This window comes from Ornithorhynchus anatinus, chromosome 19, assembly GCF_004115215.2.
Source record: "Ornithorhynchus anatinus isolate Pmale09 chromosome 19, mOrnAna1.pri.v4, whole genome shotgun sequence".
Classification (NCBI taxonomy): Eukaryota; Metazoa; Chordata; class Mammalia; order Monotremata; family Ornithorhynchidae; genus Ornithorhynchus; species Ornithorhynchus anatinus.
In genome coordinates, this window is record NC_041746.1 from 24,028,389 (window position 1) to 24,044,675 (window position 16,287).

A 16,287-nucleotide genomic window follows, 5' to 3' on the forward strand; every position below is an offset into this window, starting at 1 on the left:
TGAAGTGCTGTGGGGCTGAGGGAGAGGTGAATAAAGTATGCAAATCCAAGTGCAAAGGTGACAAGGAAAGGAGTAGGAGGAGAGGAAATTCCTTAGCCACAGCCCTAGTTTCATCCTTAATCACCTCCTGACGAGATTACAGTCACAGCCTCTTTATTGTTCTCCCCATTTCCAGGTGCTTCCAACTCCAGTCTATTCTTGAGATGAATTATCTTACTCAATTCTTGTTGGAGTCATGTCTTGGCCTTCCTCAGAGCTATAATGGTTGTTGGGAGCTTTTGGGATCAAATCCAACCTGCTGCGTAGGGGATACAAGGGCCTCTATCTATTGTCTCTACCCAGAGTAAGCTCTCAATAAATATGATTAATCGATTGGCTTCCCCTTCCCTAACTGCCCCAGGCTGATCTCCGTTCCATCCCGCATACGCCAACCTGCATTCTTAACTCTTATCCGTAATCTACCTCATACGTCATTACTTTTATGTGGAAGCCTTCCTTGTTCCTCTCCACCAATCCACCTCTTTCCTCCCCTTCAAGGATTGACCAGAATCCCACTTCCTACAAGAAGGCTTCCCTGATTCACCATCACACCCCTATAATCAAACATTCCCTTTGCACTTCATCTTCCTCCAGCCTCACTTTCTAGATCTTATCTACATTTCTGTTGATTCAGTTTTATGCCCCTGGCACGTGGACTCTTTAGCTGTTTCTGGTTATATTTTGGAGTGTGTAGGCCCCATCCCTTGATGAGATTGGCATAGTTTTGTCTCTTCGCCACAGGACTTAGTATAGGACCGTGATTGAGAATGAGACCTGGGAAGTATCGATGATGAGAACGGTGGGGATGCTGGTAATGGAGTAGTAGTGAAGAAGCCAGGAAGAATAAGGGAAATTACTTCAGAACATGAGCATGGACAAAGAGGTAACTCGCAGTAGTAAGAGGAAATAGTTTGACAAAAACATCATCTGCATAAGCCCAGACATCCCAGAAACTTTGTGTTTCTAATAGAAAATCCACCTCACCAGCATGATCAAGGCTGAGGCAAGGGTCCCAGAGGAAGAAAAGGTCCAATTTCAGGCTCAGCTCTGAGTGGAAGTTTGGCTCAGGAACTGAAAGATGCTGCCAAAATGTGCAAAACTAACATGTTTCCTTTTGCTGTAACTATGGGGTGCTTAGGGGAGTTTGGGGAAAGTGACAGGAAAGTGTGGGGCTGACTTCAGAAGAATTTTTCTCCTCCACCATTCAATTAATTATCACGTTTTCCTAGAGTCACTAAAGATGGGTTGGCTTTCCAATCCCAACCCATTTCTCTTGAGAGGTTACCAGTTCTGAGAGCTGGACTCTTCTTCCGTTTCAATGTGAACTCTCTTTTTCCAGAAAGAAGTTAAGCTCCTGTCTCCGGCAGTATTGCAGCAGAAATCATTTGGGATCATTAATTTCCTGTGTGAGAAAACATTACTGGTCTGCCAGAAATCCATCAGAGTATCTATACATCAATAGGACCTTGGCTTCCTGCTGAAAATTTTAGGGGTATGCAATTCTTCCAGTACCATCTTCTAACCGCCCACACCTCCCGCACCCCAGACAACTCTGGAAATCTGTCTTCCACCGTTCAACCTTCCTTATTCTCTCATTGGTGTCTTCTTTTCCTTCATCTCCTCCTCTTCCTCCTACTCCTCCTTCTTCTTCTCCTCCTCCTCTTGCTCTCTCTCATTCTCCTCCTCTTCCTCCTTCTATTTAAGTGCTTACTATGTGTCAAGTACTGTTCTAAGTGCTGGGGAAGATACAAGAAAATCAATCCCTGTCCTGCATAGGGCTCCTGGTCTAAACAGAAGGGAGAACAGGTATTGAATCCCCATTTTTCAAAGTTGAGGAAACTGTGGCACAGAGAAGTTAGGTGCCTTGCCTGAGATCACAAAATTGGCAGAGCTGGGATTAGTACCCAGGTGCTCTGACTCCCAGGCCCAGGCTCTTTCCACTAGGCCACGCACGTAGGTACTAAGAATGATCGAAGTTCATTAGGGCAGAGGTGAATTTCGGGATGATGGCCTTTTACACATTGTTAGGGCTTAATAAATAATAATCACAGTACTAATCCCAAACTACAGTGTGTGAAAATACTTGTAGGTGCCCCTGCACGCCCTGCTACTTTGGGAAAATGGGAAGAGGGTGGATTAGGATGGTCTCCATCTGTTTTTATAACAAAAAGTGAAGATGATAGACGTCAATCCTGTAGCCTAAAAGTCCTAGGCCTTGATGACGGAAGGGGTAAATGTCTTAGCCTGGTCCCTTGTCTATGCCTGTTTGACAGTTTGACTGACACCCTGCAGGCAAACTTCAGCACCTGTTCTATGAGCGGCTGAGCTTTCTCTGGAGGGGTCTGGGTGTGGAGCACCCGATTAATGTATTTGCTGGTAAGGAGATGGCACAGGCTTGCAGGAGCAGGAAGCTTGACATGCATGGAGGCAGTCTGTCTGCCCTCAGACAGTATGCCTTGAGGGCACGGAACATGTCTACCAAATCTGTTATAGTGTACTCTCTCAAACAGTTAATATAGTGCTCTGAACCCAGTAAGTGCTCAATAAATACCATTTATGAGCACCAAATGAGCAGGAATGTTTTCAGAAGTCATATAATTTCTGATCATAAGCAGAAAATCGGGCAGGGGACTAAGATATTCATGGACCTCAACAACACACAGCATTCACAAATTCACTGTGGCATACACCTCCACAAAGACACAAGCCCACACATACGTACACACAAATACCTAAAAATTTGCATTCCTACAGGCGTAGATAAAACCTCCATATAGACACATACATGATGTACCTAAAAGCATATTTGCACATTCATATCCACTTACATAGTCTTTTAAACATACTCTTACATTGATAAATCAAACTACAGCATTTTTTATGCTGGACTAATACTCCAGAGAGTACAACAGTAGGCATGATTCTTGCCCTCATTAAAAAGTCACTGAGTTTATAGTCTAGTGGGTAGGAATCACTAAACTAAGTTACAGATAGAGAGTTGAAATAAGAGTACTAAGAAATATATATGCATGCTATGAGGGCGGGAATAATGAAAAGCTTACTTGGCACAAAAGTGTCAATCAGGGAATTATCGCCACACCCAAACACACACATATTTGCAGAAAGATACAAATACAATAATACCTGTGGTACTTGCTAAATGCTTCCTATGAGCCAAGCGCTGTGCTAAGTGACTGTATATGGATTTTGCCCCAAATAGGTCTCTCAGTCTAAGGACATCAAGGGGAAAACAGGTATTTAATGCTCATTTTACAGATGAGGAAACTGAGACATAGAAAAATTAAGTGACTTGTCCAACATCACCCAGAGGCAAGTGGCAGAGCGGGGAATAGAACCCAAGTCATCTGACTCTCAGGCCTGTGCTCCTTCTGCTAGGCCACATGGCATCAAGACTGGTATGTTTCTGCTTCTCCCTTTTGTTAATAATTCGGTCGATCAATAGTTGGTATTAATTGAGCACTTACTGTTTGCAGAGTGAAACATTAAGCCCTTGGGAGAGTGGAATGCATCAGAGTTGGTAGACACATTCCATGCCCACAGAAGGTTTACAGTCTAATGGCAGGAGGCAGGCATTAAAATAAATAAAAGATATATACATAAAAGTGTTGTGGAGCTGGCTTTGGGGTGAATAAAGTGTACAAATCCAAGTGCAAGAATGACACAGATGAGAGTGGGGATGGGGAAATGAGGAGTTAATCCCTCCAGTTTTCTTGCTCTTACTGGCAGACTCTTATCTTTTTGTCCCAGGGCCTGAAATTGAACAAATTCAAGACTGAAAGGCCCCATAGTTGGTCAAAATACATATATTTTTTTCAGTAAAACTTACCAATTTATGCTTGAAGTTTTCAGAGTTTGGTTGAGGGAAATAATCAGCTCTAACTTGTGTCTTCACCATGGTCAATATCTTCCCCAAGCCCCTTTCCATCAACACATGGGAGGAGACAAAACTGCATCCTGCCCAGCCACTGTGAGCACAAGGGAAACCTGGACTTTTTGCTCCATTTGAAATCTGGAAAATTTTGACATTTAAAAGACTTTGAACAGCTTCCTCATCTGTAAAATGGAGATCAATTAGATTGCCAACCCCATGAGAGACAGAGACTATGTCCTATCTCATTACCTTATGTAGAACCCAGTGCATAAACCGTGGTAAGTGCTTGAAGTTTATTATTAATAGTTAAAGATAAATGAGGCATATAAGTATAAATATTCTTAAATATATTAAAGTTCTTACTATTTAATTTCAAGCACTTCTATGTACCTCAGCTTCCTCATCTGTAAAATGGGGATTTGAAACCTGTTCTCTCTCTTACTTATATTTTGATTTCCATGTGGAACAGGGACTGCATCTGAGATTATTCGGTATCTACCCCACGGCTTATTGGGGAAGATAGTGCTTGGCACCTGGTAAGTGTCAACAAAACAACAGTTATTATTATTTACTGAGACAGAGATGATTAGCAAGCAGAGAAGACAGGCCCTTGAAAGAGGAAACAAACTCAGCTGCAAGCTTTATTAGCGTGAGGATTGTGTCTCCTAACACTATCGTACTCTCCCAAGTTCTTAGTACAGTGTTCTGCACAGAGTAAGTGCTCAGTGAATACCACTGATTGAGGGTAAAAGAGCATGGATAGCTTCCAAAACTGTCGGCTCCAAGGACTGTAGGCCTGAATTTGACAGGCAGGAATCTTTGGGGCTGGAGGTGTAGACAAACCCCCAAGAGGAACCATCCTTCGCTACATTTATCAGTTAATGTGATTTTAATCTCCTCCTGCTTTTGCCTCTTTTCCTCATCATCATCATGGCTGGTCTAGCCAAGGCTCCCCAAAGCTGTTCTCCACCTGGGGTCCTCAGGAGAAATGATGGTCTGATTGCCTAGCAATACTTTTGCTAATGATCCGGTGGCCCAGTGGGATCTCATCACCTGGCCTACAGCATCACTAGCCCTGGGAAGGACTGGGATGATGTCATTGGCCAGAGTCTAGAGTAATCATTTCCGCGGAAGAAGGAAAGTTAGAATAGCACATCTGATTCGAGTTTTCAATCAGCCTCAAACTCCAGCTGTGGATGTAGAGGGTTAATTAAAACCCCTCCCTTTTGCTCAGAGTCACCTGACTTCCTGCTTTCTTTTTTTTTGTCTCTAGTCTAGCTTTCTTCCTGTTCTCTCCCCATGCCCCCTCCTCCCTACCCTCCCATTTCAAAATGTTAAGCCATCTGAATGCTGCCTGAAAGAGTATTCAGTCATAAAGTTGTATTCTTTGCTAATTCAGACAGCACCCTTTCAGTTGGTATTGGGTAAGTTTTACACTAGATGTCATGTTTTTGGATCTCTGCCTTGTAACAAGTTTGTTGGCTTGTGTTCTCTGCCATGATACATTGTAAGTCTTTAATAGTGGGGGAATGTAACTCTTTAAGTTAATGTTTGTCCATGCCTAATTTAGTATGTTGCACATAAGCACAATATTTTTTGAATGACTGGTTCACAAAGCTCCTTGTGGGCAGGGAATGTGTCTGCTTATTGTTGTACTGTCTCAAGTGGTTCATACAGTGCTTTGCACAGAGTAAGTGCTCAGTAGGTTTGACTGAATGAATTACTATGGGATTTCAGGTGCCTAAACTATCAATTCAGTATCACTGTGCATTCTCTCCCAGGTTAATTCAGCAGGTATGTTTGACTTTCATGGACAGGCTTCAGGAGTTTCTGGCCTCCAGTGGGGTGACTGCAGAGGCAGGAAAGAGATTAATAGTTGCAGTGGGAGTGAAAAGTTAAAACAGTCTGTAAGGCCAATTGATCAATGGTATTTATTGAGCACTTATTGTTTGTAGAGCACTATACTCAGTGTTTGGGTGGCTATAGTTCAATAGAATAGCCTAAAGGTCCTTATAGAAGATTGACTTCAAGATTCCTCCTCGTTTGACTTTCTTACCTCAAACAATGAATCATCATATTTATTGAGCACTTACTGCGTGAAGAACAGTACTAGGTACTTAGCAGAATATAATATTTGCAGAGGTGGTAGATATGTTCCCTGCCACAAGAAACCTCTAGTCTAGGTGAGGGAAGGAGGGAGAGAGACATCAACCTTTCTCCTTCTATTACATCCCATTTCAGTCTTTGCTCCTCTTCAGTTTTGTACCTTCCCTCTTGACTCTCATTTCCAAAATATTTTTCACAGTAGTATGCCTTAATTGAAAGAACATGGGCTTGGGAGTCAGAAGATCTGGATTCTAATCATGGCTCTACCACTTGTCTGCTACATGATGTTGACCAACTCACCCAACTTCTCTGCACCTCAGTTAGCTCACCAGTAAGTTAGGGTAAAAATGTGTGTGCTCTCTCATTTGCACAGTGCCTGGCCCAGAGTAGGCACTTGAATACCATCATTATTAGTCTATCGTATTTATCGAGTGCTTCTTCTCCAAATCAACCAGGCAGGTCTTGCTTCAGTAAAAATGAAGTCAGGCAACAATGCATGATTAGAAAGGAACAGAATCTACCCTGGGTGGTCAGTTCCAGAAAGCGGTAGTATCTGATCCTCCTATTATATAGCTGGCCACCCCCACACACAACTTCAACCTTGTCATGCAGGCTGCTGTGGCTTCCTTCCCTGCCTCGCTGCCAATTGCCGTCTCTTGGGGTTTTTGGAAAGACCGAGACAGGTTATTCCATCCTAAAGATTCCCCTCCCCTGCTCCCCATGGAGAGGAAGCTCTGTTGAGCCCAAACTCTAAGTCTGAACTCTAATAAATGGAAGAGAGAGATAAGTACCTTTCAATTGTGAGAGAAGCATTGAAAGTCATGTTCTGGGAATCTAGTGTTTTCAGGTTGCTGCTTTGTAGGAATACGCATGGCAAAACTTCCTCTACACAGGAAGGTTTTTGTGGGCAGGGAATATTTCTGCCAACTGTGGTGTATTGTCTTCTCCCAAGTGCTTAGTACAGGGCTCTGTACACACTAAGTGCTCTAGAAATATGATTGATTTCACACACACCCCACACCCAGCTTTTTTGCTAAATGCATCTAAGGGAGGTAATTTGAAGCCAATAAAATGCTTTGACCTTTCCCTTCTTCAATTTGTATCTTAGAGTTGTTTTTGGATCAACATTGTAAACTTCCTTAACAAGATAAAAGCTTTTATGAACAGCGTAAGCTTTTAAGGGTGTTAATGTTTATGGAAGATGCAATTCCATTGGTGGAAAGTGCTTCTCTTCACCAGGCAGCATTTTGCCAAGACACTGGAGAACAATGACATTTGGTTTGCAGATGCAACATTAGTCACTGATATATTTAGACTGGTTGTTCACAGGCCAAAGCTGTTGAAGAAGTGACCTGGCAAATTCTCATGTCCAGATGAACATTTGCTGAGTCCCTCTCTTGATGAGGAAAAGTCACTGAGTAAAATTGATTTCTGGTTTTTAATCACTTGGTGGGGTCGGCGGGTGGGGGAGAGGGGAGCTAAGAAAATTCTCTTTGGAGACCTCTAATAGACTCCTCCCAGCATTGAGTAGGGTCTGCTGAGGCATTTCTATTTATTCCCTGAAAGAGACAGATTGAAAGAAATCACAGCTCAACTCCCCTCAGCAGAGGATGGAGGTCGGAGATGCAGGGTAAAGAAACAGCATGCCTAGTGGTTTAGATCATGGGCCTGGCAATTAGAAGGACCTGGATTTTGATCCCAACCCCACCACTTTGCTATATGACTTTGGGCTAGATACTTAACTTTTCTGTAACCCAGTTACCGCCCCTACAAAATGGGAATGTAGACTGTGAGCCCCGTATAGGGTAGAGACTGTATCCATCCTGATTAGCTTGTATCTTACATCTACCTCAGTACAGTACCTGGCACCTGGTGAGTGCTTAACAAACATTGTAAAAAAAAGAAAGAGGTTGTCTAGTGCCCATCTTTTTCAGGTGAGGGCAGGGAAAATAGAGTAAAAAATATACAGAAAGTTCTGTTTCCTTCCTTATTGTATTTGATAACTGGTATTTAAGCACTATGTTCCAATTTAACATCCGCCCTCATGTTTAAAAATGGATTATTGAACACCCTCAACTTCCCTCTAGTTACCCCTTATGGCTCTAGTGGCCATGAATCTATGTAGACTGTTACCTCATGAGGTCATAAAGGTAATTCGTTGCTGCTCTATTGGCTTTCTGCTGGAGGGGATCTGTTGCTGTGTTTGAAAATGCTTCTGCTCACATAGAATCACCCCTCAAATGATTGCTATCTGCCAAACTAGTCTATTTCCTCTGGTGGTCTCCAGCATTATTTGGGCATTTCAGCTGGAAAAATAAAATTCTTCATAGTTATGGAACACAGCTGTAAAGGTGAAAAGTGGAAACTAAATCCTCAAATTCAGTTGTTCCAAACAACTAATCAATCGGTAGTATTCACTAAGTGCTTTTTACAGTGCTCTGCACACAATAAGCACTCAATAAATTGCATTAATTGATCTGGGATAGATAACCAGACACCATGTGGTCCTATTGATTGCATTTTATCTGAAGCATTCGTTGCCATCCACATTGATTGCATTTTATCTCAAGCATTGTTTGCCATCCACACCTTGAAGTGCTATTTTTGATCCATTTGGAATGAGTGGAATGACCTGCCTTGTTAGCTAAGAGGATTTTGTCCAAAAACATGACCCAACATTAAAGATATTTGCAGAAGGAAGCCAGTTTTCCAGCATTAAGACAGATCCTCCCAACCATACTGTGGGTAGAGTCTAGGCTTTGTGGAAAGTTGAATGTCCCTAACTCTGTTGGCACAGCGATTTGGACATCCTCAGAGTATTTATGTAAATATATTTATGGTCTGTTATTTCCCCTACTGGTAATCTTTTTAAATGACTGCTTGCCCCTAACGAATATAAACTCCATGTGGACAGCTAACAGTTCTTCCAACTCTACTGTATTATACTTTCCCAAGGGCTTATCACAGTGCTCTGCACATAACATAGCAATCCCACTGATTGACGGTTTGATTTGGAAGCTTAATACAGAGAGAGAACCTGGAGTAAATGGCTAGATTGAAGTTTATGACTCACATGTAATTTAATTAGTGGAATTTGGAGTTTCAGTATATCTCATAAGGACCAATCCAGGCTTTACAGAGGTCCTGATTACTATCTGACTCAAGTACTTAGAAAATTCTTGACAAGTCATAACCAGTGGGTGATCCCCCTCTCCACCTCCTCACCTCTACAGCAGTATGGAAATTAGACAAGCAAAAGGAGATCAGAAGTTGTGACAAAGTTCTATGTTTGCCATTTCCCCTTGGAACTGTGGAAGACAGCCTCTTGAGGTAGGGGAGAACCAGGCCTACCAACCTGTTGGTTAAGGAAGAAGAGTTTGACATCTCAAGACTGTGGAACCTCTTTTGTGTTCCGTCCTGGTCCTCCCTAGCGTGGCCTCCCATGCTAGGAGGAAAAGGAATTGATCTATGGTATTTGAGTACTTACTGTAGAGAGAATGTTATATTAAGCACGTTAGAGAGTGTGGTAGAATTGATAGATTCATTCATTCAAAAGCATTTATTGAGCGCTTACTATGTGCAGAGCACTGTACTAAGCGCTTGGAATGAACAAGTCGGCAACAGATAGACAGTCCCTGCCGTCTAATCGGGGGAGACAGACAGATATGATCTCTGCACCCTAGGAGCTACAGTCTAGTGGAATTGTCGTAGTAAAAATAGATGTGAAGAGCTGTGGCCTAGTGGAAAGAGTGGGGGCCTGGGAGTCAGAAGACCTGCTTCTAATTTCAGCTCTGCTACTTGTCTGCTGTGTGACCTTGGGCAAGTCATTTCACTGCCCGTGCTTCATTTCCTTCATCTGTAAAGTGGGGATTCTCCCTCCCACTTAAATTGTGAGCCCTAAGTGGGACAACTATGTCCGGACAGATTATCTTGTATCTACTTCAGGACTTAATACCATGATTAATATGCTTTACTATACTTAACAGTAAGAGTTTAAATACCACACTATTCTTCTCCTACTTAGTAGTAGCATTACTGTAACCACTTAGCACACTACATGTTTTTCTTGGGGCCTGCCATTGGTCAGTGCTTATGATTTGGAAGGAGTCGAAAGACAAGAGGGGAAGGGTTATAGGGGAAAAAAAGAATTAGGATTTAGCTGAAAGGATCCAGTGAACACTTTCATTTTCTAAAGAAAATTTAATTTTGTGGCAGGTGGAAAGAAATATCAATCATCTCAGTCTACATGTATAGCGGCATTCTGATCAATCAGTGATGGTTGGGATTTATATCATCAAAGGACGTCAACTGGCAGCTTTCAGGGCTTTCTCATTCATACGGTGAGTATGGAATTGAGGATGTCTTTTTCATATCTTGGAAATGACAGTCCCTGCATAACTCAGAGACTTGAGAAGCATCACGGCCTGGTTGATAGAGCATGGGTCTGGGTGTCAGAAGCTACCTGGGTTCTAATCTCAGCTCCACCATTTGTCTGACATTGGACAAGTCACTTCTCTTTGTCTCAGTTCCCTCATCTGTAAAATGGGGATTAAAACTGTGAGCCACATGTGAGATAGGGACTGTATCCAATCTGATTAACTTGTATCTACCTCAGTGCTTAGTACAATGCCTGGCATATTAAATGGTTTACAAAACCCATAAAAAAGTGTCATAACTGGTTCTGTCTACTCCAGGCTGGTAACTCAGAGTATGACTGTGTTTGCTGCATTAAGTAGTAAGTGGGGCTGGCCTCAAAGGGGTGACTCCCACACGTCTTATAATGATGGCATTTGTTAAGCGCTTAATATGTGCCGAGCACAGTTCTCAGCACTGGGGTAGATACAAGGTGATCAGGTTGTCCCACCTGGGGCTCAGAGTCTTAATACCCATTTTACAGATGATCTAACTGAGGCACAGAGAAGTTAAGTGACTTGTCCAAAGTCATACAGCTGCCAAGTGGTGGAGTTGGGATGAGAACCCACCACCTCTGATTCCGAAGCCCGTGTTCTTTCCACTAAGCCATGCTTAGTGATGTTGTCATGATGACATCATGTCATTCAATCAATTGTATTTTTTTACTGTGTGCGGAGCCCTGTACTAAACACCTGGGAGTTTGATATAACAATAGACATATTCCCTGCCCGCAATGAGCTTAGAATCTCAAAGGGACTGTCACACTTGCGTGCACATGCATCCTAACTTAATGATGCCCAGAGCAGCTTGTGGAAGAGCTTTCTTGACTGTCCGGCTCCTTCCAGCCCCACTGTCCCTTTGGCCGGCCCATGAATATGATTGAATAAACCAGGGTCAGACAGCTCAACCTAGGCCCACCGCCCCCCTTATGGATCACTTCCATCCGGCCGCCATCTTGGAGAAGAGCAATGGCTGGACCATCTTTGTTCAGAAGCTGTGCCACTGCCATATTTGAAAAGCAGTCGCTTCGGTTTAAGGCCTCTCCTGCTTTCTGGCACCCTGAGGGGGTGGCTTACCCTTGCTTACTGTCGAAGTTAACTCTGATATGTGCTGTATCCTTGTTCCTCCTCCTCCTCCCCTTGATTTGGAGACACAAGATGATTGCCTGTCTCCCTGACCTGACTGGGCACCCCTGAGGGTGGGGGGATGGTGTCATTTGCTTTGTGTCTATTCTCACCAGTGTTTGAGTAATAATAATAATAATGTTGGTATTTAAGCGCTTACAATGTGCAGAGCACTGTTCTAAGCGCTGGGGTAGATACGGGGTAATCAGGTTGTCCCACGTGAGGCTCACAGTTAATCCTCATTTTACAGATGAGGTAACTGAGTACAGACCTCTACGGCAAGTAGTATTCCATAAGTACCCAAGGAGGGGCAAGACAGTGATCTGCTCCTAGCTGACTGCAGTGTCCTTCTCATGCATTAGACCCCACAGCTCCGGAGGAGAGATGAGGGCTTTGAGTGCTCAAGCAGTTGGGGTCAAAACAGTGAAAGCCAGGGATAAGGGAAGACTGTCTTGACCAGGATGACTTCCATTCTGGGCAAGATATCATATAAGCTGGAAAGTGTGGGGTGAAGCCGTGGCCGCTGATGAAGCGAGAACAATCACTGGTTCCAGATTGTCTCTGCATGTTCACACCTCAGGTATTTCCATTTCACATGCGGACGCCTCTCTTTAAAAAAAAAAAAAAATGCCTGGCACGAATAAGGCCTTGGCAGGCGGACTTAACCTGAGGGAAGTGCCAACTTGCAAAAAGCCATTCCTTTGAGTAATGAGTTCCTCCACCCGTTCCTCACCCTTCCTCTGTCCTCTCCTTCCAATAATTTCTCTCTTCTGGAAAACCCCAAGGGGGGAAGGCCTTCTGTTCGCTGACATTTGGTTCTGGAGAGTCTGACTCTGAATCACGATGATTTCTGCTGGAGATGTTGAACCCGGTTCCAGCACCTTGGCATTATGTCCAACCTGGATAAAGGTGGCATCGCAGGCTACCAGCATGGTGTAGTAGATAGAGCACAGGGCTTGGGAGTCAGAAGGTCATGTGTTCTAAACCCGGCTCTGCCACCTGTCTGCTGTGTTACCTGGGCGAGTCACTTCTCTGTGCTGTCACCTCATCTGTAAAATGGGGATTGAGACTGTGAGCCCCACTTGGGACAGGGACTGTGTCCAACTTGATTTACTTGTATCCACCTCCGTGCTTAGTATATTACCTAGCACATAGTAAGCACTTAAATACCATAATTAGCGTGGCTTAGTGGAAAGAGCATGGGCTTGGGAGTCAGAAGACTTGGGTTCTAATCCCGGCTCCACCATTTGTCTGCTTTGTCACCTCGGGCAAGCCACTTAACTTCTCTGTGCCTCAGTTACTGCAGTACAATGGGGATTAAGACTGTGAACCCCACATGGGACAATCTGATTACTTTTTATCTACCTCTGCATTTAGAACAGTGCTTGGTATGTAGTAAGCACTTAAATACCATAATTATTATTATTATTACCCCTCAAGACCTGTACTTTGGTCTACTTGGGGTCTGGGTCCCTGCGGCCCCCTGGGGTCTATATAAACCCATCTTTGAACTCAGCGTCCCCCCTCCCACCGAAGCAAAAGTACTTGCAATTACCATAGACTTCTAGCAGTTATCTAACTGGAGATCAATCAGGACTGTAACTTGCCCAGAAATGTGACTGATTTTTCAAGAAGACATCCCCAGGGAGCGGGCAAGGCAGTGTACATTTTGTCTTGATATTAGCCAAAAAAAATCCAATTATTTACAGTATTTAAGTGGTTACTCTGTGAGGCACTGTACTAAATGTTGAGATGGATACAAGATGATCAGGTTGGACACAATCTCTATCTCACATGGGGCCCACAGTCTCCATTCCAATTTTACAGAGAAGGTAACTGAAGTACAGTGAAGTGACTTGTTCAAGGTCACATAGCAGATAAGTGGAGGAGTTACTTCAACCTCATCAGTCCTGGAGGAGAGAGAAATCAGCTGGTCTGAATCCTCCTTTCACGACCCCTTTCTATAAATACTTAATGATTATGGTATTTAAGTGCTGCATATATGTCAAGCACTGTTCTAAGCCCTGGAGTAGATTCAAGGTAATCAGGTTGAACATAGATTGTGAGCCCCCTGTGGGACAGGGACTAAGTTGGAAGAAGGGGAATTTTAATCCCCATTTTAAAGAGGAGGAAAATGAGCTACGGAGAAGTAAAGTGATTTGCCCAAGCTCGCACAGCTTAACAAGTGGTGGAGCTGGGATTAGAATGCAGGTCTTTCGTCTCTTTTTCCACTAGACCCTGCTGCTTCCCTCGTGAAGCTTATCACTAGAGCACAAACCAGCTTCCAAATGTCTCCACTGTACTAGGTAGGGAAAAATCTCTGCCTGCTGCTGACATCTAAACCCTAACCTTGACTAGCATTGTACTTTGTCTGCGGTTGGGTGACATCACGTGGGGATGATGAATTGAAAGCCATCCCCTAGTATACAAGCCCTGATCACAGTAAGAGGTCAGCAGAATCTTCACTTTGTTATGGAAAAAAAATGAATAAACCATATGTGTGAGTGTGGTACAAGTAAGAGCATGTGAGAACAAAAGAAATCCCATGCTTGGCGCCATGTGAGAACAAAAGAAATCCCATCCTTGGCGTTAAGAACAGTGTGATGGCTGCCATCTTGGACATTTATCTTCTAAATAACAGATGTATCCTTTGGCCCTGAAAACCTTTCTTGCCAATAGCTCATCCTAGCCTCCCTTATTATAATTACTATTATTATGGCATGTTTTAAGCATGTGGAAGAAGATACAAGGTTAACATATTTGTCACAGTCCCTGTCGCACAAAATTCCCAATCTATCCCCTTCTATTGCCCATCCACCTCCACATCAAACAGAAACCCCTCACCATTGGTTTTAAAGCCGTCAGGTCACCTTGTCACCTCCTACCTCACCAAGCTACTCTCCTACAACAACCCAGCCCATATTTTTCTCCTCTAATGCTAACCTTCTCAATATACCTCAATCTCCTCTCTTGCCACTGACACCTCATCCTCATCCTGGCTCGGGCCTGGAACACTCTCCCTCCTCAAATCCCACAGAAAATTACTCTCTCCCTTTTCAAAGTCTTATTGAAGGCACATCTCCTAGAGGCCTTTCCTGACTAAGCCCTCCGTTCCTCTCCCCCTAACTCTCTTCTGCGTTGCCCTGACTTGATCCCCTTATTCATCCCCTTTCCCAACCACACAGCACTTATGTACATGTTTGTAATTTATTTATATTAATGTCTGTCTTCCCCTCTAGACTGTAAACTCATTGGCAGGGAATGTCTGTTTATTTTTCTATTATAAATATCTTAAGTGCTTAGTAGAATGCTGTACATACAGTAAATGGTCAGTAAATACAATGGAATGAATATCTTATCCCCATTTTACAGATGTGGAAATTGAGGTTAAGGGGCTTGGCTGAGGTCACCCAGCAGACCAGTGGTGGAGCTAGAATTTGAACACCAGACTCCTGACTCCCAAGACTGTGCTTTTTCCATTAGGACATGCTTCCTCTCATTCATGAATTGATACTAACTCTTCTGCTGCTATTTTTGGCCTGCACTGTTTCTTGGGAAATTGACTCCATATGCTTACCACCCAGTATGAGAAAAAAAGATTTTCCTTTTGTTGGATTTGAACCTACTCTCTTCAAGCTTCAGTGAGTGCCCCCTAGTCTAGGGGATATGGGAATTGGGGAAGAATAAATTCTGCTTTGCCTTGTCCGCACCCTCCATGACTGAATAAGCTTCAGGTCCCTTCTCAGCTTGCATCTTTCAGATTAAAAGGTCCTTGCAGTTTCAGTTTGCTTCGGTACTGAAGAGTTTTCCTCAACCAGGTCAACTTGCACAGTGCACTAAATGTGTCTATTATCTTGTACTTTCCCAAGTGCTTAGTACAGTGCTTTGCGCACGAGGACTCAATAAATACAATTGAATAAAAAAACATATCTTAGTCCTTTTGGATGTAGTGTCATTTTGCTGTATGTACAGAGGAATCCTAGCTTATGAATTCTGAGGAGGGTTATTTTGGTCCTTTTGTGTATATCCCTTTCTTTCCCACCCTTGATTTACCCAGTTGGGATTCAGTCTAGGTTAGATCAAATCAGGGAAATAAAAATTCTTCACAAACTGCACATTCTCCTCTTCCTGCAGGATATTTTGTTTCCCCTGCTGAACTGTAAGTTCCTTGAGGGCAGGGATAAGGTCTACCTAATACTAGCATACTCCCCAAGAATTTAGTAATAACGTTGGTATTTGTTAAGCGCTTACTATGTGCAGAGCAGTGTTCTAAGCGCCGGGGTAGATACAGGGTAATCAGATTGTCCTACGTGAGGCTCACAGTCTTCATCCCAATTTTACAGATGAGGTCACTGAGGCACAGAGAAGTTAAGTGACTTGCCTACAGTCACACAGCTGACAAGTGGCAGAGCTGGGATTTGAACCCATGATCTCTGATTCCCAAGCCCGGGCTCTTTCCACTGAGCCATGCTGCTTCTGCTACTCCTAGTACAGTGTTCAACAAATACTATTGATTACCTGATAATTCAGGACACCCCTGCCCCATCCTAATGCTAAAGATTTCCCATGTGTCTCTGCCTTGCCCCATAAATGTGACCAAGCACCAATATCTCCATCAGCTGCAACAGCAAAGTAAATTCCGTCTCATTTCCCTTCTCTTTCCTCCCTGGCATTAGACTGAGCAATGAATGGATCATGGAGGAAACACTGCCT